The sequence below is a fragment of the Pituophis catenifer genome, unplaced genomic scaffold (genome assembly GCF_029215685.1).
Source record: "Pituophis catenifer annectens isolate HBS135680 unplaced genomic scaffold, rPitCat1.0.hap2 SCAF_4, whole genome shotgun sequence".
NCBI classification, from domain to species: Eukaryota; Metazoa; Chordata; class Lepidosauria; order Squamata; family Colubridae; genus Pituophis; species Pituophis catenifer.
In genome coordinates, this window is record NW_027256884.1 from 56,980,468 (window position 1) to 57,008,406 (window position 27,939).

Sequence of the window (27,939 nt, forward strand, 5' to 3'; positions counted from 1 at the left end):
GACTATTTTTTGCCCTCCTCAGGCTCCAAAGCCTTTCTAGGAGCCTGGGGAGAGCAAAAACGGCCTTCCCCACCCCCCAGAGGCCCTCTGGAGGCTGGAAATGGCCCATTTCCCGACTTCTGGTGGGCCCAAAAGGCCCGAAACCTGCCAGAGCTGAACTAGGGCAACACTCGCATGCCTACTGATATGGCTCCGCGTGCCACCTGCGGCATGTGTGCCATAGGTTCGCCATCACGGTTCTAGACTGTCACATGATTAAGTAGGTATTAATCCTCCCAGAAAAGAATATGGAGTTCTGACTCCCTATGGACTTACGTTTTGTTTGTTTGCTTAACTAAAAAAGTGGGCTAGGAGAGGGTTTAACTTTCTTCATCCAATGTGATAGCTCTATCCTCAATCAACTTGTTTTTATGTAATTAAAACAAAGCAGTCATTTCAAAGGTGGTTGGAATGCTGGGAAAGACAGCATTAAATCATTATTTGAACAAATTTTTCATTAAAAAAATTAAGAGACACAAATTTGACATCAGGACTTAACAAAAGGAGAAAGTAGTATAAGAACATTTCAGTCATCCAGAAATATTCTATGGCAGACTCAAAGTAATTTCTTTAGAAAAAGGGACTTTGAACTATTCAGTGGTCTCTTCCATCAGAACATATGATGTGATATATTTTTATAGGGGGAGTAGATAAATTTCTTTTCGGAATACAAAATGCTAAGTCAAGCACTGTCTTACTTAAGAGTAACAGCTGGTAATTCCTTCTTTTTTAAATATCTTATTTATAATATTTATAGTAGATCTGATTAATATTAGTCATATTTTAGCTCAAGATTTTCAGACCAAAATGGAAACTTTTTTGAATTTGTATTTTGAGGCATTTAACTGATCGATTTCTGTGCATTGAACTTACTTCTAACCATGGCACATCATTTGGTTATGTCAAGAATGCTAAGTAAGTACTTTCATAAATGACATTTTAGCCATAGGAAGTAGATATAAGAAGAAAAGCTCATTTCTCAGATTGAGCCTGACTAAGATAAACAGTGTTCACAAATGTATTATTGGTAAGGATGGGACCTGTGTAGATATTTGAAAGGAAGTATCAGTTCAATCTTGACTTGCTTTAGAAAGCATATGTAAACTATAACTGACATATAATTTTCTACAAAATTATAACTTAATAGACCTAGTGAAACCAGCGTATTTAAATATGTTTAATTATTAATTAATTATAATTATTATATAATATATTACTATTGCCACCAGGAAATTTTTCTGAGCTTAATGCTGAGCTTTATTCTTTCTTTTCTGTTTTTTGAAGAGTTTTCTGCTGTAAAAATGAAAAATAATAGGTTTTTGTTTCAGCCCTGGTTTGTAATAATTTGATAATATACAGTATATCAATCATAAATAGTCGATGTATATTGTGTATATTGTTTTAACAGAAATTCAAATGGTAATTTGATAGTAGTATAATAATTATTTACCTTTTCACTAGATGGCAATAGAGTTCTTGTATTCATTGAAAAATTAAAGATACTATAAACTTTTAGTTTAAATTATATTTAATTTTAAACATTTGTGCAAATTCACACATTTTCTGCATAATTGTGTACTATAAAAATAAAGTATTATTTTTTAATTTACTGAAAGTTAATTTGGTAAACTCAACTAATAGATTAAAGAAATTTATAAAAACTGCGAGAATCTTATTTTTCACATATTAATATTTTAGATAACTTTGATGTTTAGTTCTTAGAAATAGCAGACGTTCTATATATTTCTAGCTCTTATCACTTAAGATTCTATGGAGCATTCAGTTTCCTAAGGTGGAGTGTTCAGTCATGGAAACTTATAAGAAATGACTGCCAATACTTCATTATGGAAACTAATTCCACAGAGTTTTGCAAAACATGGAGTCATTTAAAACAAAGCTTCTTACTTTTGGTGAGCTGCTGTTTATGTGTTTGGTGCCACACATCTAGATTTTTTGAACTGACACTTTAAGAGTATTAAAGAATATACTTATTTTACTCAAATCCTACCATTTAATAGCATGAGCTGTGGTTTCTTTGATATGTATTGAATGTCTAGAGGATTTGTATAAAGCATTTAAAAAACTATAGCATCTACCTGGTAAGAATAAACCTATTAAGACACTTTCTATTTGGAACTACCCTATTATAGGATAAATCCTAGCTGGAGAAAGAATGGCGGGTTTATTTCTGTTACCTATGATTCTTAACAGGGTAGATTTTCCTTAAATTAAGGCCTGTCCAAATTAAAGATACAATCCTAACTAACACTGACAAGGGTTAGAATAAGGCTCTAGTCATTGTTTGCTGCCTGCAAACAATGCCTCTTGAAGAAGAGGCAGAATATCAGAGGGTGAGGTACTCATTTTCATCCAATTCTGGGAAGATGTCACTATCTGGTACTTTCCTAAGGATGGTTCTAAATTATTTCCAACATGTGGAATCCTATGCAAAAAAAACCCATTCCTTTTCTTTAGGACCCAATGGGATTTGAATTAAGTATAACTCCAGCTACCTAACATCTTGGCTGCTTGGTTACTTAAGATTGGCTTCCCTGGTTGGCTTCTTCCCAGTACAATAGAGGTAGTTGACTATGTAGTCTGATTAAGAAGTGAAGCCAAGCAACCAATCCCACTTCTTATTTTGTCACTGTGTCTTTGGTGATTGGACTGGCAAATTATGGATCTTTTTATGTGCGTAATGTTCCACAATGATATAAGCAATCACAGTAGTTTATATAATTGATGCTAGAAAATGAGTAGACATAAATAGATTTTAAAAGGAAAAATGTATTGATCAATAAATCTTTTTGTTCTATTATTATACTTAAGCAAATTGTATTTAGGGAATAAATAGCATACAGTACAGTATGAGCAAGGTGAATACATGGAACTTGACTGTTGTGACAATTTTAGTTTGTATAAATATTAAATTTAATTTTATTTGCTATAGAGAGTAATTTTAAACCAGATAGTATCATGTACAGTATCAAGGAAAATTTTATCGATTGTAAGAAAGATGAGCTCAGTTAGAGAGGAGCTATCCTATTTGGGTTATCTAGTCCTCTAGTCTTGGCAACTTAGCTATTGAAATTTGATATGGTAAAATTTTAATGTCATCTATCATATATTTTTAGATTGCTATTTTTGTAACTGTTTTATCTTTTTCCCTTTTTCTTTTCTGTTTTGTTTTAAAAGGCCTTCGGGCTATTCAATAAACTATACATACAGTATGTACAGTAAAGTACTGTCCAACTGTCCAACATCTCGGATAGTTGAAATTTAAGGATTCATTCGGTGTTGTAAAGTTCAGCATATTGACTTATGCTATATTTCTCTATTAGGATTCCTTCCTTCCTCGCTCCCTCCCTCCCTCCCTCCCATTAACGTTATCCTGAGCATATAACAAACGTTTAAATATATATATTATGACCAATTAAAACTGAAAGTTGCTACCAAAGACACTATTCAAATACATTAACCAGGTAGGTTCAGTTGCTTTCCCGATCCCTTGTTCAGGAAAATAGCCAGCTCTTCAAGGCTTTCTGTAAGGTGAGCAGAGTTGGACCAACCAAGCTTTGGATGATAGTGTCTTTCAGAGGGCAGACATAATTACAGAAAAGGCATGCTTCCTGAGTTCCAGTAGTTGATAATTCCTGATGGATGGGACCTAGTGCATGCCCCTCCTGCCTGATCTAGTGGACAGGTATAAACAAGATAAGGTGGTTACGCAAGTATGTTGGCCACATGCCATGTAGTCTTTATAAATAATAACTAGCATCTTGAACTTGGAAACAAATTGAAGATGAGTGTAGAATTCAGAGCAAAGGTTAACATGGGCAGAATGTGGCGTACTCATTGCTTGCACTGCTGAATTTTGGACCATTAGAAGCTTTTGGATGTTCTTTAAGGCAGCACCATATACAATAATCCACTCAGGAGCTGACCAAAGCATGGCTATCCATGTATAGTGCCTCCTAATCTAGAAAAGGTTGCAAATTGGCACATAACACAGAACAATGCAAAGATTTGTATATGGCTGACACCTACTCTTTGAAGAGAAACCCCAAGTTCAGGAGAACTCAAAAACTGAGTACTAGTTTTGTTCTGAGGTTGTACAAGCCCAGCCAGAATTAAAGATAGAAAATCACCAAATCTAGGAGTTCCTAAAATCCAAAGCCTCTCTCTATATAGATGTAGCTTTAGAGCATTTCCTAAACCAATTCTTGGCTTGTCCACCCAACTGCACTGGAAACAAGCCACCATCAGAACGGAATAAAGTGGTTGCAATTTCTTTAATTAGGTTCGGCACAGCAAACACAGGCAGGAGAAAGGCGCACAAGCCGGAAACAAGGTTTAAAGTTAGCGCTACACGCAATCGCAGTGTAGCGCCTTTTATATACGCAGCAATAAATCAATTGGCAATCAAACAGTTAACATCACCCCTCCTTCCCCTAGCTGGCCTGTAGGCGGAGCGCAATAAATCAATTTGCAATCAAACAGTCAACATCATCCCTCCTTCCCCTAGCTGGCCTGTAGGAGGAGCACGCCTCTGTTACATCACAAGGCAGCATCATCTGCATACTCCACGCCCCCCCGATCTCCGATGAAAGCGTTTGTTTCGTTTTGTGCGTGAGTGGTAAAGACTTCTCAAACAGCTGATGACACGCCCCTGGAGAGTCCAGCAGCTCGCTCCCTCCTCATCGTCTTCCCCATTGATGGCGAGACCCAACCGAGGCTCGACAGGCGGCTCCTCTCTACCAGGAGTCCACCTGCAGGAAACAAAATAAAGATGTTAGTATAGCAACCGTTCTACCCACTGGGACCTGGTTTATTTGGATATTTACGATGATACCGACGGAGCAACCGGTCGGCATGAATGTCTGGAGCTGCCATCCAAGACGCTTGTGCAAGTGGATAACCCTTCCACCGTACTAAGTAGTGTAACCTGCCTCTACGTAGACGTGAATCCAACACTTTATCTATCTCATATTGATCTGAATGACTCGGTCCCGGGGAAACAGGCTGATGTGCGGGTCTTTCCTCCTTGACAGGTTTAAGGAGGCTGCTATGAAAAACAGGATGTATTTTTCCTAACAGTGAAGGTAGTTTTAGCATGACAGTGACAGGGTTGATCACACGTGTTATAGGAAAAGGACCTATGTATTTGGGACCTAGTTTCCTACTAGGTAATCGTAATTTCAAGTATTTGGTTGATAGATACACGTGATCCCCTACAGAAAACGGTTTTGGGTCAGCTCTTTTTTTGTCGACATAAAGTTTGTATTCATTTGCTGCTTTTTGAAGTGCCGTTTTTATCGTTGGCCACGTTTGTCGGATCTTGTCGGCCCAACCGGAATGCGTAGATACACCTGTAGCTGGAGGTTCTACTTCAGGTATGGCAGGGAATTCTATTCCATAGATGATTTGGAAAGAAGAAAATCCCGTGCTACGGTGGCTGATGATGTTGTATGCGACTTCAGCGAACGGGAGTAAGGTGGACCAATCAGTTTACTGATACGAAATGTAGCAACGTAGATATCGTTCCACAACGGCATTAGTCCGTTCGGCTGCTCCATTTGTACTGGGATTGAAGGCTGAACTTAATCCTTGAGTAGACCCTATCCTATGAATGAAAGACCTCCAAAACTTGGCGGTGAACTGGACACCCCGATCTGATATAATACGCTTCGGGACCCCGTGAAGGCGGTAGATATGTTGTATAAACATGTCTGTTAATCGTCGGGCAGATGGTAAACTCCGACAGGGTATAAAATGTGCCTGCTTTGAAAATAATTCTACTAATGTCCAAATAACGGTATGTCCATTGCTGGGCGGAAGGTCTACTATAAAATCCATCGCCACCTCCTCCCAAGGACAACTAGGATCAGCCACCGATTGTAATCGACCGAGTGGTTTCCCTGACCATGGTTTTGCTGCCGCGCATGTTGGGCACGTTTTTACGTAACGTTCAATTTCACCACGCATTCGTGGCCACCAAAATTGACGTCTAATCAGGTGAAGTGTTTTAAGGAAACCATAGTGACCTGCTGGTTTGGCATCATGGCACTGGCGTAAGACTGTAGCCCAAAGCGGTTCTGGAATGTATAAACGATCCCCATTCCACCCTAATCCATCTCGTAGGACTATTGACGTTTGGTTTTGATTTAACCACGTATCCTGGCTGATAGCTATCCGAAGATTCGTTAAGAAGGACTCTTCTTTCCGTAACACTGCTGCAACCGCATGCCCACTCTCAATGGGTGGTATAAGAGATTCCACTACTTCCTCGCGCTTACTGTTATATTGTGGCATACGAGAAAGTGCGTCGGCGAGGAAGTTCTTTCCTGCTGGCACATATTTGAGCCTGATCTTCGAAAATATTGTGCCCAGCGTAGTTGCTTTGGAGACAGACGTCTAGGCGTTTGTAATGCCTCTAAATTTTTATGGTCTGTCCATACTTCAAATGGGATAGTAGCCCCTTCCAGGATGTGACGCCACCTAAGTAGAGCCCAACGGACAGCGAAGGCCTCCTTTTCCCAGATCGCCCACCCTCGCTCTGTGGTGTTTAATTTGTGTGATGTATAAGCACAAGGGCGTATCCTATCCTGTTCATCTTTTTGCAGCAACACAGCTCCCACAGCAACGTCACTAGCATCGGCTTGAACGATGAATTCACGAGACAGATCAGGGTGTTTAAGTACCGGTTCTCTGGTGAAAAGATATTTCAACTGTTCAAACGCACTTTGACATTGAGCTGTCCATTGCAATAACTGGTTTGGTCTTGGTTTTATCACAGTGGATTTAGTGCGTAACAGGTCTGTTAACGGTAGTGCTATAGCGGCAAATGCGGGGACGAATTGGCGATAGAAATTCGCGAAACCAAGGAAACTTTGGAGTTGTTTCCTGGTTTTCGGCGCTTGCCACTCAACTATAGCTTGGACTTTACGTGGATCCATTTCTATCCCATCGCTTGAGATCCTATACCCGAGGTAATCTATTTTTGATTTATGGAACTCACATTTCGAGAGTTTTATAAACAGTTTAGCAGCTAACAACTTCTCTAAGACCTGACGGACTAACACGACGTGTTCTTCCAAGGTGCGCGTATATATTAGAATGTCGTCTAAATAAACAAGAACTCTATACAAATGTTCATGCAAAACTTCATTGATAAGCTGCATGAACACTGCTGGAGGACCTTGAAGTCCAAACGGCATAACTCTATATTGGTAGCTACCAAGAGGGCAGTTGAAAGTGGTCTTCCATTCATTGCCCTGTTTGATACGTACTCGGTAGTACGCTTCCCTTAAATCGAGTTTTGTAAAGACCCGTCCTGTAGATAGCGCAGCTAACAAATCCTTTATAAGCGGAAGGGGGTATAGATGTTCTATACGCACTACGTTCAAACCTCGGAAGTCAACACATAAGCTGTCTATCTGGATCCATGCCAGTCCGGCTTCAGGCCTGAGCACAGCACGGAAACGGCATTGGTCGCGTTGGTGGATGATCTCTGGAGGGTTCGGGATAGGGGTTGCTCCTCTATCCTGGTCCTATTAGATCTCTCAGCGGCTTTTGATACCATCGACCATGGTATCATGCTGTGCCAGTTGGAGGGGCTGGGAGTGGGGGGCACCGTTCTACGGTGGTTCTCCTCCTATCTCTCCGACCGGACGCAGTCAGTGTTGGCAGGGGGGCAGATGTCAACCCCGAGGCGCCTTGTGTGTGGGGTGCCGCAGGGATCGGTCCTCTCACCCCTTCTGTTCAACATTTATGTGAAGCCGCTGGGCGAGATCATCCGTGGCTTCGGGGTGGAATTCCATCAGTACGCTGACGATACTCAGCTGTACATCTCCACCCCAGGCCATCCCAACGATGCCCTTGAAGTGATGTCCCGGTGCTTGGAGGCCGTGCGGATCTGGATGGGGAGTAACAGGCTTCAACTCAACCCTTCCATGACCGAGTGGCTGTGGCTTCCGGCATCCCGATATAGCCAGCTGGCTCCATCACTGGCTATTGGGGGCGAGTTATTGGCCCCCACGGAGAAGGCTCGCAACTTGGGTGTCCTCCTGGATGCACGGCTGCCTTTAGAAGAGCATATGACGGCCGTGGCCAGGGGGGCTTTTCATCATGTTCGCCTGATTCACCAGTTGCATCCCTTTCTGGATCGGGACTCCTTATGCACAGTCACTCAGGCACTCGTCATTTCCCGCCTGGACTACTGCAATGCTCTCTACATGGGGCTCCCCTTGAGGTGCACCCGGAGGCTCCAGCTGGTGCAGAATGCGGCTGCATGGGGGATTATGGGAGCGAGAGGGCGCTCCCATGTGACACCTCTCCTGCGCGAGCTGCATTGGCTCCTGGTGCGCTTCAAGGTACTGGTTACCACCTTTAAAGCGCTCCATGGAATCGGATCTGGGTATTTGCGGGACCGCCTTCTGCCGCCAATAGCCTCCCACCGGCCAGTACGCTCCCACAGAGAGGGACTCCTCAGGGTGCCGTCAGCTAGGCAGTGTCGGCTGGCGACCCCCAGGGGGAGGGCCTTCTCTGTGGCAGCACCTGCCCTCTGGAACGATTTGCCCCCGGAGATACGGAGGATATCAGATCTCCGGGCTTTTCGCCGTGCCCTAAAACCTTTTTTTTTCCCCATCAAGCAGGGCTGGCGTGAAACTCCCCCCCCCTCATTTTTGAGATATTAGATTTTTTAATTGTTTAATGGGTTTTAGTCGTAAGGTTCTTAATTTTCGGCCAAAGGGTATAATTCTTTTAAATTTTTAAATTTTGTATTGGATGTTTTTTACTTGGCTGTGCACCGCCCTGAGTCCACTAGGAGAAGGGCGGTATACAAATTTAAATAAAATAAAATAAATAAAAAATAAATAACCGAACCCCGCCGTCCTTCTTCTCCCTGAAGAAAACTGGGGTGGCCATCCTAGATCTACTAGGGACGATGAAACCTCTAGCTAAATTTTTGTCGATGTATTGTCGTAACTCGGTTAATTCTTGTTGGGTCATGGAATACATTCGAGGTTTCGGTAACTTAGCCCCAGGCACCAACTCGATAGCGCAATCCGTAGTCTGATGTGGGGGTAGTACTTCGCATTCCTCTTCACTAAATACGGCTGAAAGGTCTTGGTAAACAATAGGAAAGTCCGGTGTATGCAGTATCCTCTGTGGAGGCACAGCTATTGTCCTGTCCCTCACTCGACTGTCCCACTGAAGAAGCAGGGGATGGGACAGCAGGTCCCAAAGGGATTCTAAGCTTACGATAACCCCCCTCCCACCAGATGTGAGGCTGCCATTTATCTAACCATGTGAGACCCAGAATAACTGGTTCTATCATTTTTTCAACCACAATAAACTGGATGGACTCTTGATGTTCACCTATCGCCAACAACAAATGTTCGGTTACGTGGTTAGCAGGCGCCCCCCCCCCCAATAGCGACCCTTCCATCTGTTTGAACTTCACAGGAACTTTTAGCTTTTTTATCTGTAAGCCCAGAGTATCCACCACACTTCTCCGCACCAGCACTGGGTACATCCAGTGTCTATTAAAGCACCATACTGAAAACCCGTTGTGCTTCGGGGATTCCTCAGCACCACAGGTATGACAAAAGGGAACACAGTTTTACTCACCATAGGGTCCTCCGGCTCGTCATCATCACTGTCGCCCGATACCACCGGGAATTTCCCCGCCACAGTGGTTGGTGTAATATCACGAGCCTGATGGTCTATGACGGACTTTGGTCCTTGAAGTGCTTGTGTACGTTCTTGTGGCTGCCGTGGTCGGCCTCTGGTCGCTACCTCCGTAGCCGGCTTTTGGGTCTGTACTCGTAACGGAGGTACAGGGCATTTAGCCACTCTGTGTCCTACCTGATTGCAACGAAAACAACGAAACGCCGGTCGCTGAGACCTTTCAGGTGGGACGACGCTGGGCCGAGGTACTTGAACCCGCATGGTTAGCGGCTTTTCTGAGGCCCTCTCCGTGGGAACCCGTCTCTGTCCCACATTAACTTCCGACCGAGGCCTAAACTCCTGGAGGGTAATGTCCAGTTCAATAGCGGCTTTAAACCAAACAGCTAGGCGCGGAGCCAGGCCTCGGTACTCACAGGCTTGACGTAACTCACGGTCCAACCCCATCCGAAATTGCTAGACTAGCATCCGTTCGGGCCAGTCCCTTAAACGACTAGCAATTTTCCCGAAATCACATACATAGTCTTTTGCAGGAACACCCTGCTGTTTGAGGGCTACAAGATCTCCTTCCGCGATTTGTACACTGGAGTCATCCTCAAGAGCAGACCGGAGAGCTTCTAAGAACCTATCCACGTCCACCAGTTATCTAGCATGGTTGTGATGTAATCCCGCCACCCAATCTGCTGCATCGCCGGTTAACACAGCCGTAATGGCTACCACCATGGCCCATTGTGATGGATACCAGCGACCATACTAGACCAGTCTAGATGACTGACCACCTGGCTTAAGAACAACGCCACACAGTCTGGGCTCCCGTCAAAGGTGGCTTGCAGTGCAGGAGGCCCCCAGATTGGAGGTGGTGCCCACATCCCAGGAACCGGGATCCATGCTGGGGGTGGTACAGGCAGTCTGTTCTCCCCATCTCTCCTCAGGTCTCCAATGGGCCTCCGTTCCCCCACAGGACGTTGTGCCCTCCTTCCAGCTCCTACCTCTCTTCTGTTCGGTGGTTGTTCGGAACCCCTGGTGCTATCCTCCCTCTTAGGCAGGTGGTAGTCCCGGTCTTCGATCTGGCCCTTTTCCTGTTTCCTGTTCCCTTCGGAGTTTGGGGCTAGCAATGCGAAACCGAACCTCTGACCTGGAAAGGCCCTCATCCTGCCAAGACATGCCCTGTAACGGCTCCGCCCCAGTGGCCCAGGGTTGCCAAAATGGGGCGTCCCGGAAACTCCCTTCTCCAAACTGGTCTCTTCTGGCATCCATAGCACTGGGTTCCGGACCTGTAGTATCATAGCCCCAGTCCGCCTCCTCGTCGTCTGTCCAACGTCTCTCCCGCCAACCTCTAAATGACGGACCCAATGGGGGGGTAGGTGGCCATTGGGACCCGGTATGAGTAGAACTTGGCCACCAGCCCCCACTGGAAACCTGTCCTGAAGGGCCTAGCCCTTGACTCTGCGCACCAGCCGTCTCCAAACAGTCCTCCTCACATAGCTGGCGCAGCTTGGGTCTGACCACCGGTTGGGGAGGGGTTGCGGTTTGTAGCTTCTCCTCTTCCACAACCACCTCCTCCACGTCAGCCTCTCGAGGGGCCTCCAACTCCGAATCACCTAGCACTGTCCCTTCTGCCATCTCTGACAGCCTTTCTCACTGGACCGCAGCTAGGGAACGTAGGCAGTTGAAATTGGTGGGTGGGGGAGCGCTAACTTTCTCTCGGTTTGTCCACCCAACTGCACTGGAAACAAGCCACCACCAGAACGGAATAAAGTGGTTGCAATTTCTTTAATTAGGTTCGGCACAGCAAACACAGGCAGGAGAAAGGCACAAGCCGGAAACAAGGTTTAAAGTTAGCGCTACACGCAATCGCAGTGTAGTGCCTTTTATATACGCAGCAATAAATCAATTGGCAATCAAACAGTTAACATCACCCCTCCTTCCCCTAGCTGGTCTGTAGGAGGAGCGCAATAAACCAATTTGCAATCAAACAGTTAATATCACCCCCTCCTTCCCCTAGCTGGCCTGTAGGAGGAGCGCAATGAATCAATTTGCAATCTAACAGTCAACATCATCCCTCCTTCCCCTGGCTGGCCTGTAAGAGGAGCGCGCCTCTGTTACATCACAAGGCAGCGTCATCTGCATACTCCACGCCCCCCCCGATCTCCGATGAAAGCGTTTGCTTCGTTTTGTGCGCGAGTGGTAAAGACTTCTCAAACAGCTGATGACACACCCCTGGAGAGTCCAGCAGCTCGCTCCCTCCTCATCGTCCTCCCCATTGATGGCGAGACCCAACCGAGGCTCGACACCAATACATGAACAAGCTAATATATATGCAGAAATATTAAACATTCAAAAGGAGTCACAAACTTGTAGGCTTCACTCTATATGTGTGTATGCACCTTGCACACGCACACACAAACACACACATATACCATGTGCACAATTATTAGGTGAGTATTTTGTATGCATATTTTCCACTTCCAAGCTGTATAAACTTAAATGCAGATCAGGTGATGTGTATTTGTGTAATGAGGAAGGGTGTGGCCTAAGGAGATCAACACCCTATATCAAGGTGTGCATAATCATTAGGCAGCTTCTTTTTCTCAGGCAAAATGGACCAAAAAAGATATTTAACTGACTTTGAAAAGTCAAAAATTGTAAAAAGTCTTTTAGAGGGATGCAGCACTCTTGAAATTGCTAAGATATTTGGGTGTGATCACAGAACCATCAAACATTTTGTTGCAAATAATCAACAGGGTCGCAAGAAACATGTTGAGAAAAAAAGACGCACATTAACGGCCAAAGATTTAAGAAGACTCAAACACGAAGCTACCATGAACCCAATATCCTGCAATGCTGTCATTTCAGAACTGCCACCTACCTGGAGTGCCTAGAAGTACAAGGTGTACAATGCTCAGAGACATGGCCAAGATAAGGAAGGCTGAAACCTGGCCACCACTGAACAAGACACATAAGTTGAAATGGCAAGACTGGGCCAAAAAATATATGAAGACAGATTTTACAAAAGTTTTATGGACTGATCAGATGAGAGTGATTCTTGATGGATCAGATGGATGGGCCCATGGCTAGATCAGTAATGGGCACAGAGCTCCACTTCGATTCCGACGCCAGCAAGGTGGAGGTGGGGTTCTGGTATGGGCTGATATTAAAGATGAGCTAGTTGTACCTTTTTGGATTGAAGATGGACTCAAAATCAACTCCCAACCCTACTGCCAGTTTTTAGAAAACTCTTTAAGGAGTGGTACAGGAAAAAGTCTGCATGTTTCAAGAAGACCATGATTTTTATGCAGGACAATGCTCCATTGCATGCATTGAAGTACTCCACTGTGTGGCTAGCCTTAAAGATGAAAGAATAATGACATGCACCCTTTCTTATCTGACTTAAACCCTATTGAGAACTTGTGGGCCCTTCTTAAATGGGAGATTTATAGTGAAGGAAAACAGTATACCTCTCTGAACAGTGTCTGGAAGGCTGTGGTTGCTGCTGCACAAAAAGTTGACAGCTCAAGAAACTGACACTCCATGAATGGAAGGCTTATGACTGTTATTGAAAAGAAGGCTGGCTATATTGATCACTAATTTATTTATTTTTTGAAATGTCAAAAATGTTTATTTGTAAATTTTGAGTTGTTTCTTTATGATTCTCACTTTAACAGATGAAAATAAATGAGATGGGAACATTTTCATTTTTCATTTAGTTGCATAAAAATTCTGCACACTAATAGTTTCCCAATAATTGTGCACACACAGATATTCTCCTAAGAAAGCCAAAACCACAGTTTTACTTTCTTAAATATTCAGGTTTGAGGTTTATTAACATTTTGGATTGACTGAAAGCACTGTAGTTGTTCAATAATAAAATTAATCCTCCAAAATACAGCTTGCCTAATAATTGTATATTGCGCATATATATGCACCTACATATAGCATCTGTGTGCATATATATATATATATATATATATATATATATATATATATATATATATATATATATATATATATATATTTTGTGTGTGTGTGTGTGTGTGTGTGTGTGTGTGTGTGTGTGTGTACAGTTAATATCTCGGGTTTCTTCTCGTGTAATAGTAAACATATCCTTAAAAGGGTAGTAGCAACGTTTCGACGAAATCACATTCGTCATCTTCTGACTGAAGTTCTCGGTTTGGTGCTTATGGGCAAACTAATCGTAACTGACGTTTTTCTATGAAAAGAGGCAAACGTGTATTCTGATTGGTCGACAGTGTTGTATTCTGATTGGCTGATGACGTAGCTGTATTTTGATTGGGTAGAAGCGCTGATGCTTGGTTGTGGGTTAATGGATAAGTTATGCTGTTATAAGTTCCAGCATAATTTATTCATAAATAATTTATAATTTATAATTTATTTATAAATTTATAATTTATTTATTTATGTGTGTTTTTCCTCTAGTTACGTAGGAAAAACCTGGCTAGAAGAAACACACACACACACACACACACACACACACACACACACACTGCTCAAAAAAATAAAGGGAACACAAGCAGAAGACATCCGAGATCTGAATGAATGAAATAACTTTATTAAATACTTTGTTCGTTATGTACAGTAGTTTTGTGTTCCCTTTAGTTGTTTGAGCAGTGTATAAACTACTTTATATATATATAAAATCCTTCAGGGCTATCATCTGAATCCCAAGCTGAACAAGGTTTTTAAGAGATGGACTATATTTTATAAGTGACTCTTTGTTATTGTTATGTAATGCTTCTAAAATATATTAATATTTTACTTCTAATTATTTCCAAAATGAAATAATGTGAGTATAATAGCTTAGAAAATTAACATTTGAGCCTTTTGTTGTCAGTACCCAGTATTGGAGAAAATACTGGAGAAAAGTAATCATAAATTTTGATCCATGTTCCCTTTGGAGATTGAAATAAAGAATAATAATAAACTGCTATAATCATTGATCTAGTTAAATAGTGATTTTTAATAGAGTTTGATTTGACACACCTTCAATTCAGAATAGAAGATCCGATCATCCCTCATTCTAGCTTTAGGACTTAACTCTAGAAATATTTAATATTTTGGTGTTTTGTTTTTCATTTGAAGAACCTCTTACTGTATAATTAAGTTGCCAAGCAACTTAATTAAGAACCAAAGTGTTTAATATTTATTTGTGTAGGCAATGAAAATTTAAAACATCATTTGGCTTCTCATGAATCTGTCTGGATACATGGAATTGTATGATTGCTTTGCTTAGGTTATTTATATCCTGACTTTTAAAATAGAAATTTTTTCCAAAGCTTCTCCACAGATCACCTTTTGCTCAATGTCTACGACAGACCAGATCAAACATACTGCCTGAGAAAGGTCTATGGTCATGAAGTCCATAAAATTCTTTGCAAAAGGTGTTTAGAGTATTTATATTCATTCATCATTTCCTGAAAATGAGAGACCTCTAAGAGTCTTGCTATCAAATAGCAAGCTATACTAATATATATTATCCTTGTTTTAAGACACATCACCTGATATTTTTTATGCTTAAAACCTTTGGAAGAAATCTGAGAGAGATTAAAACTGTCCTCTCAGTTTTCTGTAGCGTATGCTAGATTGAAACTATTGAATGACAGTTTTCTTATAAACTATCCTAGCATTTAAAAACATAATTCTTAGATTCTTAGTGGGTTACTGATATGACTTCCAAAGTTACTGAAGCAGGAGAGTTTCTGGCTATTATCTTTTGTTATTATGGAAAAAAATGCATAGTGTTGTTCAGTAACATGAGAAAATCTTTTACTGAATAAAATAATAAAGTCCTCGGTCTACTTTTCTATACAGGTAATACTCTACTTACAATTTCTATTGCTAAGTGAGACAGTTGTTAACTGAATTTTGCCCCATTTTACGACCTTTTTTGCCACACTTGTTAAGTGAATCGCTGCAGTTGTTAAGTTAGTAACATGGTTAAGTGAATCTGGCTTCCACTTTGACTTTGCTAGTCAGAAGGTTGCAAAAGGTGATCACAGGATTCTAAGACAATGCAACTATCATAAATATGAATCAGTTGCCAAGCATCTGAATTTTGATCATGTGACCATTAGGATGCTGCAATGGTTGTAAGTGTGAAAAACGATCATGTCACTTTTCAGTGCTGTTTTAACTTTGAACGGTTACTAAATGAACTGTTGTAAGTCAAGAACTACCTGTATAGGATCAGGTAAAAAATATGGAATGCAAGCACAGATATGTACATGAAACATTTTATGTTCTGTAATCTAAATAATAGTTATCCTACATCTTGTTTCCCAAACTGATTTTGAAATTGCACATTGCACTGGTTGAATGAAAGATTCATTGATTCAAATAAAATATCAGTTCAGTGGTACAATATTTATCAGCTTTCTTACTGTTGTTCATCCAATTAAATTCAAATGATTCTTGCCTTATTTTTACTAATGTATTCACATTATAAATAAAATATATGATAATTATAAATATTTAGATAAAGACTCAGATATCTGTCAGCCTCCGCCTCTATATTGCTTGCTTGCTTCGGCTGCCATTGTAACGGGGGGGGGGAGCTGTCTGGGTATTTGGGAGGGGGGAAGCGAATGGGTGGAGATGTCTCGTAACGGAGTGAATTGGAGAAAGTTTTTCTCAGTGCTTTCTCTGCAGCTGGAAGGCGTGCTGATAACAAGTCAAGGTCAACCGTCCTGTCATACCAGAAGGATGGAATCATCTGAAGCTGCACCCCACATAACACCTTGGGGGGATGTGGATTGGATAATCCTGACTGGACCCTTGGGGGGAGGGTTTTGGGGGTGCTTTCTATATGTGGTTTTCGTGCCTATTGCCTCAGACCTTGCTGTTCTTTGGTTCAGTTCATACTCAGTGAAAGTACCTTTCTCTATGAAAATAGAGTTGGGATTTTTCTTTCTTGAGTTGTGAAAGGAGGCATACCTGACAATCTACTTCTGACTTCAGATGGATAGAATGACTATTGCACTATAAAAAGGCATTTATTTATATGGACTGATGTACTTTGATTTCATTTAGAATTGTAACAGTGTAATCATTTGACTTTTTTGGAAGTAACTCTTCAAAATAATTATGGGACTGAAACAAAGCTATTTTAATATGAAAAATATTATTTAAGTACCGGTATTTCAAAAACTACAATAATGTTGACATGTTTTTCATGGTTGCATGAGGCTTTTTTTCCTATGAAAATTTATTGCACACCCACACACCCAGCCCATTCAGGAGATTAGCTCTTCAAATATAGATTCTAAGAGAAGACAGTTGGAACTTTATTTACTTGGTTATTTGTGAAATGATTTAGCAATCTTACTTTAGCTTAGTCTTTTTTATGAAGAATGATTCTTTGCCAAGACAGGCAACTTTGCTTACCAGAGGGAGCATGTAAAGCATGCATGGTAGTAGATTATCACAATTTTCAAGTATCAGTACTAGCTTGGTATTTGTCCCTGGCCTTTTCCTGGTTCAGTGAAGTCGTATATTTTGTATCCATCTGTTCTGTCACTTCTCGCTCTTATATGTGTATATAAATTGAGAACAGTTGCTACTAATAGTTTATTAATAGTCTCTAGTTTGTAGAACTCTATTAGTTCCATGCCCTCTATTTTTAAATTTCATTCTTCATGATTTGAGGCTTTTGGCCCAACAGTATGCAATTCTATATTATTTCCCTTCTATTATGTTCCTTTAGAGCAGTGATGGCAACCCTTTTAGACACCGAGTGCCCAAACTGTGTGCGCGCATGCCCAAACCGAAAGGTGCGCCTGTATGATCATGCGCATGCGCACAGATATGCACACATGTGCACAGAGACCTGAACACCAGTTGGCTGGTGGGAGGTGGGGCATCCCAACACGGGCAGCACGGCAAGAAGTAAGATCTTTTTCTTTTATGAGCTTTTGTTTTGTCATTTGCAGGGAAACAGAAGCTCACGAAAGAAACGCCACAGAGATCTGACCTGGGGCGATGTCGCACATGCCAGCAGAGAGGGCTGGCACGCGTGCCATCAGTTCGCCATCATGGCTGTAGAGTAATGTTAACTTCATGCTGTTAATTAGTAAGCCTCTTCAATAATTGGGTTTTAATGAGTTACAGTAAATCTTTCTTGAATTGTTGATAGCTTCTCTGGGGTTGCTATTTTTATGACCATTCCAGTTACCACACACAATCATATGTCCATCCATCCAATTACAAAGGGAAAAAATTGAGGCAAAAGTAATAAGATATTCAATGTGGGAGGAAAATACAAAAGGACTATGGTCCTGCATGTTTAATTTTTATTATAATATTGGATATATTCTTCTTTGCCAAAACTGTGAAAAAGTTTCATATTCCTGGATGGCATGTACAAAGGGTGCTTATACTTTCATTTTAAGAGGAATATCTATTACAAAGACTTTTTTTGCTAATTGCTGATGAATGGTTAATAAAATATAGATATCTCCATCCCATTAGTACTATTACTAAAATATGATAAGTGTTGATTTTATATATTACTTTAGGTTTACCCTTAATGAATAGATAATTGCTTTTCAATTATATGTGTTATAGAGACAATATGGAGATGAAGATATGATCTAATTACTTTTCATGCCAGAATTTTTGGCAGCTGAGTTCTATTTATCTTGGGATTTACTCGTGAAAAGTGAAAAGGCACAATTAAGAAGACCAGGAGCAAAAAAAGCTATTGTGAAATCAAGCCAGAAACTGCTTATTGTTGTTTTGGATTATTGAAGATAATAGATTATCATATTCTTGGTACTGCTTTTCATATCCTTCCACCCATTACAGTTTGCACAGTTCCACCCCCACCCCCACATCCCAATTATGAGCTGTGTAAAACAAACATGAATAGGCATTTTATCTATACTAGATTTTATAAACCAAGAATGATTATACATTTTTAAACTTTAAGCAGTGAATTACTTCTTACAATATAAGCTTCATGCCATTATAGGTAAGAGAAATTTCTGTAGAACTGCAAATATTTTATATAATTTCTGGCGATTGACTGTTTAGATCATATTTCCATAATATACTCTGCCTTCGTGTGGTGAGTGAACTATGACTTATTCTTAACAATAGCCCTCTTATTTCTAAATTCTCCAAAGGGAAATGAAGTGCAGAAACCATATAAGCTAATTATAATATCTTTACGGAATTTATTAACAATAATATAAATCTAGGAAGTTTAATTCAACTTTTTCAGAGAAATTTGAAGGTTAATAGTTACATTAGTACCACTTTATAATGCTTTGGTAAGGGCACATTTAGAATATTGCATCCAGTTTTGGTCACCATATTATAAAAAAGATATTGAGACTCTGGAAAGAGTGCAAAGAAGAGCAACGATGATTGGGGGTGGAGGCATATAAAAATGGCTGCAGGAATTGCTAGTATAGTGAAAAGAACTAGGGGTGACATGATAGCAGTGTTCCAATATTTGTCAGGTTGCCACAAAGAATGGGGTCAACATATTTTCCAAAGCACCAGAAGGCAGGACAAGAAGCAATGGATGGAAACTAATCAAGGAGAGAAGCAATCTATAGAAGTAAGACAAAATTTTCTGACAGTGGCATCAGTTAACCAGTGGAACAGGTTGCCTTCAGAAGCTGTAGGTGCTCCATCACTGGAGGTTTTTAAGACGATATTGGACAATTATTGTCCAGAATGGTATAGGGTCCCCTATTTTGCAGCAGATTGGACTAGTAGACCTCTGAGGTCCTTTCTAACTCTGTTATTCTGTTACCTGTAATCCATCTTACATTTAAGAATGTGCTTTTGAGCTAAAAGTTTGACTGCTCCATAAAGATATGCTTTTGCAAAAAATTCTCATTAATAAGAAAATGTTAATGAACTTGTGACTAAAGTAGACCCATGCAGTTGAACTTGAAGTCAGTTCTGAATAGCAAAAGAAGCTTGATAAGGTGTGATTGGTATATAGTAAGTATGCATATGTGGAAGTTATGCATATGGCACTACATGTGTGAGAGCGATTATGTAGGTGAGATATTTTTGTGTATGACACTGTGTATCGGACAATAAGAAAGTACACAATTTAACTGATTTTAAATATGAAAATCAGAATATGGACAACAGGCTTTTTTGTAATTTTATTTTATTTAAAAAAGTTAAAATTCAAAACTCCAAAAAAACAAACAAAAAAGCAAAAAGCAAAAGAGACAAGACATTAAACAAAAAAGGTGCATTAAAAAAACCAGAAATATATAAACACATATTGTCCCCCATAGTTGAATACTACAAAAAAATAGCAGCCAGTTTATATAGTTTCAATTTATTATTACAATCTTAGACCAGAGACCAGAACAAATAAAAGCACTCAGTATATATACACTTAAATATTCTAGTATAAAATAATAAATAACTAAAATCTATAATAAAATCCAGTGTCAATTATACATGGTCTGACTATATGATAATTGCAATCCCTAAACTGTGTAGCCTATTGTAGATTCAACACTAAAAGGGAAATGACTAAGCAGTGCAAAGGGTTTGCCACAATTGTATTCACTATGGTGGAGAAGACACATGTTTGTGACGAATCCCCAGTGCTGCTGCGCAGAATCTAGCCACCTACGCTGTAGTTATGGACTGTTCATCTTTAAGCAGCCACTGAAGATAGGTAGTGTTGGAACGGCCAGGATACCTAGCAGTTATTGGCAGAATGTTTTTTTTCCTAATCTCCGTATAAAAGGAACATCTAAGGAGCATGTGACCCACAGTCTCCACCTTTCCTGAGCCTCAGGGACAGAGTCTTTCAGTGAATGGTATCCTTTTATACTTGCCGCACAGGACTGCCGATGGAAGTGAAATTTGAAGGATAATAATTACACTCAATAATAATACATAGCACTGAAGTTTTATGCTGTCTATTCATGCTTATTACATATTATAGTTTGCATTTTTTCTAGTTGACAGTTTAAAAATCAGCATCGGCAACAATACATTTTTTTAATGAGACCAGATCTCTGCAGCATAATGGGATGCAAGATTGCAGTGTGTAATGTTTTATCAAGCATTTGGCCAATTACTATAGTTCAAGAGGAAAATTCACACATGTAGAATGTGACTAAATGCATCAATCAACTTTTGTGGGAAATGATGGCTACATTGATGACCAGAGTATAACAATGACATGTAACTTTGGGGATGCTGAAATGATCAAAGTTAAGTACGGCATGCCTTTCTGCTAACATTTCTATATTATCAACCAGTTGTTGCCTTGAAGGTCATCTTTTTTTTGTTTATGCTATTGAATAAATGACCGTGATAGAAGCTTACCAAGTGCACTGACTTATAAATAAAATCTGATTTTAATATACTAATTGTAATAGTATGGCTAGAACATTGGAACTACATGTGGAAAACAGAGAATTATATAACTCAGTAAAACTTTTAAGATTTTAGAAAAGTATTTAAAAAGTATAATTAATTAATTTCTTGCCAACTTTTTATTTATTTGTGTTAAAATGAATAAGTAGTTTTGTCAGAGTTAATAGCACAAAGATTTCTTTCACCACAATAGATAAAGAGATGTTAAATCCAATGAATGCATACTTTTTCTGTTCTGGAGTATACTAAAATTTAGTTTCTAGTTCTCATGGAAGGTTCTTTCATGTGATTGCTTGGTAAATTATGTATGTGGCATTTTTATTTGCTTCGGTTGTAAGAGGTTTTTTTTGAGAAATATTCAATAGATTTTGAATTGTGCTCTCTTTTTAGTTATTTAAAACATATACACTATTCTACAAAATATATCAAAGTAGTTTAACAATAAAAGGTAATAAAAAGAAATAGAGTTGCAATATCAAAGACAAGAGGAAGCAACAGGAGAAGAGAGGAATACACAACAAGGAGGAGAAACAGAGAGCAGAACAAGAAGGAGCAAGGGCAAAGGCTCAGAGACAGATAACAACTAGGAAAATAATACCTATGTTAAGGATATTTTTGAGTTACACCTGAAGTTGTGGCTTATAAAGCGGAGTACCGTTAGAGTTTTACACATGGAAACGGTTTGAGAGTAATTGTGAATAACATACAGACAAACTGGGTTTTATAGTATTTTACTTTTAGGGAAAAGCAAAATTATAGTCCTTTAACAATCCAAGTTTTAGCCATATAAAGTGCAATATAAGATCAATCCAGGGATATAAAATCTTCTTACCAGTTTGTAGAAAAATACAAGGAACAATCAGGAACAATATAAAAACAGTTCAATAAATATCAGAAAGCAGTAAATAAATAATCATGATCAAACAGTTGACCATAGAGAGATCAAAAAGAGTTACAGCATAGCAGCAGGTAAAATGGTGTAGTGTCCACACTAACCATAATTTAGCTCTCCTTAAATACATTGGCTACAGAGCTCAGCCAATCAGGATGCAGAATGACTCAGCACAATTCTTAAAGCTACATAATACATTCACATAATACAAACATACAATGTTGGTTTATATATTTCCTGGACAACCAATTAGGCAAAACCCATTTCACAACAACCTATCTATATAAATAAAAATGTAAATGTCCATTTGTACATAACCGCACATCTCTGAAAGTTCTTCACCAGTTGCTTTCAAATTTTGACACAACATTGCATTCGACTACGGGCGTGTTTTTATATATCTATATTATATTTTCATGTAAAAACATGAAAAACATTGGAAAACATTGAAAGACATTGACAAACAGTGCCATCTGCTGGACGTAAAACCAAAATGGCAGCCTCCCAGCCCTGATTACACTCAACAGATTTCTGCTCCTTATATTTAGACTGTCCATATTGCTTCCAAGAAACTGCGCTTTTGGAAGGCAGAGGGCCATATCCTGCCACCAGGCTCGGCAGGTAGGCAGCCGGCTCCTCGCCGGGAAACCCTTGCAGCCGGCGCTTCTAGGGTTGGGCAGGGCCCACCTGAGCCTGGCTCTGACCTCCCCCTTCCCTGGCCACCCCGCGAACTAGCCTTGCCCGCCACTGCTGCCCATCTCCCTCGCCAGCCGTTCTCGGGGCTCCCTCCAAAGAACACCTGGCAACAAGGCTGCCTGGGTCCGCCAAGCGGGAACCCTCCGTCCCTCGCCTGGCCCAAATCGCGCCTGGCCCAGAATTGTATTTTCACAGCACTGGAAAAATGAGGAAACACCTATAAAAGAAGATGTAATAAAAAAAAAATTAGATTGTGCAGAAATGGACAGATTAATATTAAAGATGAAAGAAAAGAAAGAAAAAGAGTATTTTTGAACATGGGATTTGTTTTAAAAATGGTTGGATAATAGAGGTAGAAATTAGGAGTGGGAAAAGTATTACTAAGCCTATATGTATGTAATGTGAAAATGTATAAATAAACTGTTTAAAAAAGTGAATAAATGCAGGTAAATCTGAACCCTTCAAGAAAAAAAGGTAATAAAACCAAAATAAAAGAAAACAAACCAGAATAATTCATAACACATATGTCTTTGTGCAAATGTATATATACACATCGAGATTTACATGTGTATACAGATACATTATAAGTTGATGTGAGCAGTAGATACTTGGCAAACCATCAGCAGGGAAGGTGAGCAGTAGATACTTGGCAAACCATCAGCAGGGAAGGCATTCCAAAAAGCAAATGGCATCTTCTCTAAGCCAACCAACAGCCATATGCTATGATGTTTATACTTTTTTCTGCAATAGATGCACTTGACAAACCTGAGAGTTGGCTGCTGTCTAAACTGAGGACTGTTAAATTATAGCAACTAAGAATTTTTTACTGTTTAATATAATAACTATTGCTGACTAAAATTTTAGGCCTCACCTATTTACAGTTTATAGTACTGCTGGAAATCTTATGAAACTTTCTGTAGTATGTAGTATATTAACTGTAATTATAATTCTATGCATCTTATTACACTTATTTATAGTGAATATTACAAAATGTAAGAAACTGATCCTTAAGTTAAAGGCATAATTATCAGACATTTTACGTAAAAAGAAAATATTTGTTAATATGCATAATAAAACATGAAATTTTATCTAACCCTATATGACAATCCTATGCATATTTTTCACAATGTATTCTACTCTGATCAACAGAACTTTCTTTAAAACAACAGTATGTAAGACTGCAGCCTTAAAATAATAGAAACATGAGGATAAAAATCACACACTTCCAAAGCTATTTACATACATGAAATAGCTTGTTGATAATTATTGCAATTCAGTAAATTATATTAAATGCATGGGAAAGAAACTAGGGCCTGTATTCATTTGATTTTCCATGTAAACCAGAATTCCATAGTATGTCTGAGTAATGAAAGGCAATGTGTAGGATTGCAGTTGCTGAACTCAAATATAGTCTAATGTTAAGAATGATGAAAGTTTGTCCAAACATTTTCGGAGAGTCATATACTGTTTAAGTTGTGGTTGATACAGAATCCAACAAATTAGTTTTTGATGTTTGATCTATTCTTATGAATGAATGAATGAATGAATGAATGAATGAATGAATGAGATCTGTATATGTGATTGATTTCTATTCTTTTTGACCTCTATTTGGTTTTCTGGAAGGAAGATTACTTTACATCTTTTAAAATTATTATATTTTAAAAGATATAATTACATTATTTTATATCTTAAAATATTTAGAACTGTGAAAGAATAGGAAAAGAAAGGATGCTAATTTCTGTTCTTCACAAATGACTCTTGATAACTGTTACTAAATTCAAGCTAATGGTTTTTATTCAGGTATTGTAGATAAACTATATGTAGTCATTTTGAAGGTTATTGAAACTACTGTATTTTTTTACATTTATAAATGGCAGTGTGACCCATGTATAAATATATTTTTATTTCAGGTATCTATGAAATTGTGCTAAAATGTTGAATTTCTCTGAAGCTGCAATAATAGTATTATTCATTGAATGATTGTAGTTTTGGCATTGGCATTTAAGGCATGTGAATGTATCTTCAAAACTCCTTAAAACTGATTTACAAGTATTAAATGAATTTTCTGGCTGATTTGACTAATAAGATCATTTGATCTCTGTTGATTTTTGAGTGAATCTTTCCATTTTAAAGTGTCACTCTTTATTAATGGTTCATAAAATAATATTTATTTATTTATTTATTTATTTATTTATTTATTTATTTATTTAATCAAATTTCTATACCGCCCTACTCCCGAAGGACTCAGGGCGGTGAACAGCCAAGATAAAATACAAATAATACAAATATTAAAAAATCCCTTAAAATTATTAAATATTTTGGCCGAAACACAGATTAAAACACCCAATTTATAAAATCACAAATTAAAAATTTAAAAGAGGAGAGTTAGGCCAGGCCAGCCTGCTGAAATAAAAAAGTTTTGAGAGCACAACGAAACGTGCGCAGGTCTGGGATCCTCCGTATCTCTGGGGGGAGCTCGTTCCAGATGGTAGGTGCCCCCACAGAGAAGGCTCTCCCCCTGGGGGCCACCAGTCGACACTGTTTGGCTGACGGCACCCTGAGGAGCCCCTCTCTATGGGAGCGTACTGGTCGGTGAGAGGCTATTGGTAGCAGAAGGCGGTCTCGTAAATACCCCGGTCCGATGCCATGGAGTGCTCTAAAGGTGGTAACCAAAACCTTGAAGCGCACCCGGAAGACCACCGGGAGCCAGTGCAGCTCGCGCAGGAGGGGGGTCACATGGGAGCGCCACGTCGCTTCCATAACCACCTGCGCAGCCGCATTCTGGACCAGCTGGAGCCTCCGGGTGCTCCTCAAGGGGAGCCCCATGTAGAGAGCATTGCAGTAGTCCAGACGGGAAGTAACGAGAACATGAGTGACCGTATTTAACGAGTCCCGATCCAGAAAGGGATCTGGCGAATCAGGGGGACCTGATAAAATGTCCTCCTGGCCACGGCCGTCATGTGCTCTTCTAAAGACAGCCGTGAGTCCAGGAGGACACCCAAGTTGCGAACCCTCTCGGTGGGGGCCAATGACTCGCCCCCAATAGTCAGGATGACACCAACTGACTATATCGGGATGTCGGAAACCACAGCCACTCGGTCTTGGATGGGTTGAGCCTGAGTCTGTTTCTCCCCATCCAGATCCGCACGGCCTCCAGGCACCGGGACATCACTTCAAGGGCATCATTGGGGTGGTCCAGGGTGGAGATGTACAGCTGAGTATCATCAGCGTACTGATGATACTTCACCCCGAAACCACGGATGATCTCTCCCAGCGGCTTCACATAAATGTTGAACAGAAGGGGCAAGAGGACCGACCCTTGTGGCACCCCACATACAAGGGGCTTCGGGGTCGACCTCTTCCCCCCTGTCAACACGGACTGCGACCGGTCAGAGAGAAAGGAGGAGAACCACCATAGGACGGTGCCCCCCACTCCCAACTCCTCTAGCCGGTGCAGCATGATACCATGATCGATGGTATCAAAAGCCGCTGAGAGGTCTAATAGGACCAGGACAGAGGAACAACCCCTGTCCTGAGCCCTCCAGAGATCATCAACCAACGCGACCAATGCCGTTTCCGTGCTGTACCCAGGCCTGAAGCCCAACTGGAACGGATCCAGATACGACGATTCAAATATGCTGTTGAGCCTATTTCTGGGGCAAGAATCTGTTGTCTCTTGATCATCCTTGTTGGTCTTCTGTCTGTTTTTCTTCCATGTAGCATTCAGAACTGAGCACAGTACTCAGCATAGGATCTGACCAATACAATTTGTACACATTTCATAGTTTAAAATTATTTGTAATTAGAGGCAGGGTAATTTAAAAAGGGATGCGGTGGCTCAGTGGCTAAGACGCTGAGCTGGTCGATCAAAAGGTCAGCAATTCAGTGGTTCGAATCCCTAGTGCCATGTAACGGAGTGAGCTCCCATTACTTGTCCCAGCTTCTACCAATCTAGCAGTTTGAAAGCACATAAAAAATGCAAGTAGAAAAATAGGGACCACCTTTAGTGGGAAGGTAACAGCGTTCTGTGTGCCTTTGGCGTTTAGTCATGCCGGCCACATGACCACGGAGACATTTTCGGACAGCGCTGGCTCTTCGGCTTTGAAATGGAGATGAGCACCGCCCCCTAGAGTCGGGAACAACTAGCACATATGTGCGAGGGGAACCTTTACCTAATTTAAAATCGAAAGGATATTTATCTTCTTGGATTAAAACATAACTCTAAAATGGAGTATACATATTAATTTTAATGTGTATTAAGAAACAAAAATGAAAAATCCATTTTAGATTGTGTATACTTAAAACACTTGAGTACAGGAGTTATTTAGGTTAGGTCTGACAAACTAAATAGACAGTATCATTTTGATGCCCACAAATCTATTCCATCAAATCAGTTTTTCAATTGTAATTCAGAGTGAGAAATAGTGGCTAGCCCCAATTCAGGTAGAGATTCCTACAGCTGAATGGTGATATCAGCTTTGGTTGCCCACATCCAAGTGCAATATTCTTTTCACTAGCTTATGTTAGCCTTTCAAAACTGTAAATTAGTGAGATGGTATTGCAGATACAAACTGAACACGCTCATCTTTCTGAAGCTGTCACTTAAGCTTTCCTTAATTAACACTTTGGACTTTGGAGCACTATGACATAGTATAACAGCTTCTGAAATACTCAGTTGGTTTGAATCCCTTTTAGGATTTATCAGCTTTTTACAAAACAAGTTGGCCTGTTTATTTGAAGAGACATATCATTGGTTTAAAATGGAACTGTGAAGGCTTTAGCACTTCTTTTATAGAGTACATTACTTTTATTTCAGTTTTGCTGGCTTTTGATGATTCACTTCTAGTTGCAATTCTGAGTATTGGTTATTATAGGGCTCAACATGGTATCATAATAACTATTCTAGTGAGTTTTTTGTGTTTCCTGTTGTTTTGTGTGGATTTGTGATAATGAAGGACATTTCCTAAAACTGCCTATAATATGGAATTTCCTTTAATTTGACATTTTCAAAAAAATAAGAAAGGAAAATATTTTGGAGGAATTTTTATGAATTAGAAAAGTGAAATAGAGATCCTAAAAACTGTCTGAATTTTCTAGGTTCAGGGGGTCTGGTGCAGAAAGAAAGTAGGATCACAGCATATGGAAGTTTAATATTTTAATAGATATCCCTGAGTTCCAGAGTAATAGAATTGAATTCTAGCTCTTCAACAAATATGTACAAAAAATTAGAATAAAAATTT

The 27,939-nt window shown here is 39.9% G+C and overlaps 1 protein-coding gene across 1 annotated transcript in view; it reads left to right on the forward strand.

Annotated features, from left to right (window-relative positions):
* POLA1 (DNA polymerase alpha 1, catalytic subunit) overlaps positions 1 to 27,939 on the forward strand; it is a 568,283-nt gene that overhangs the window by 148,976 nt on the left and 391,368 nt on the right. The window lies entirely within an intron of this gene.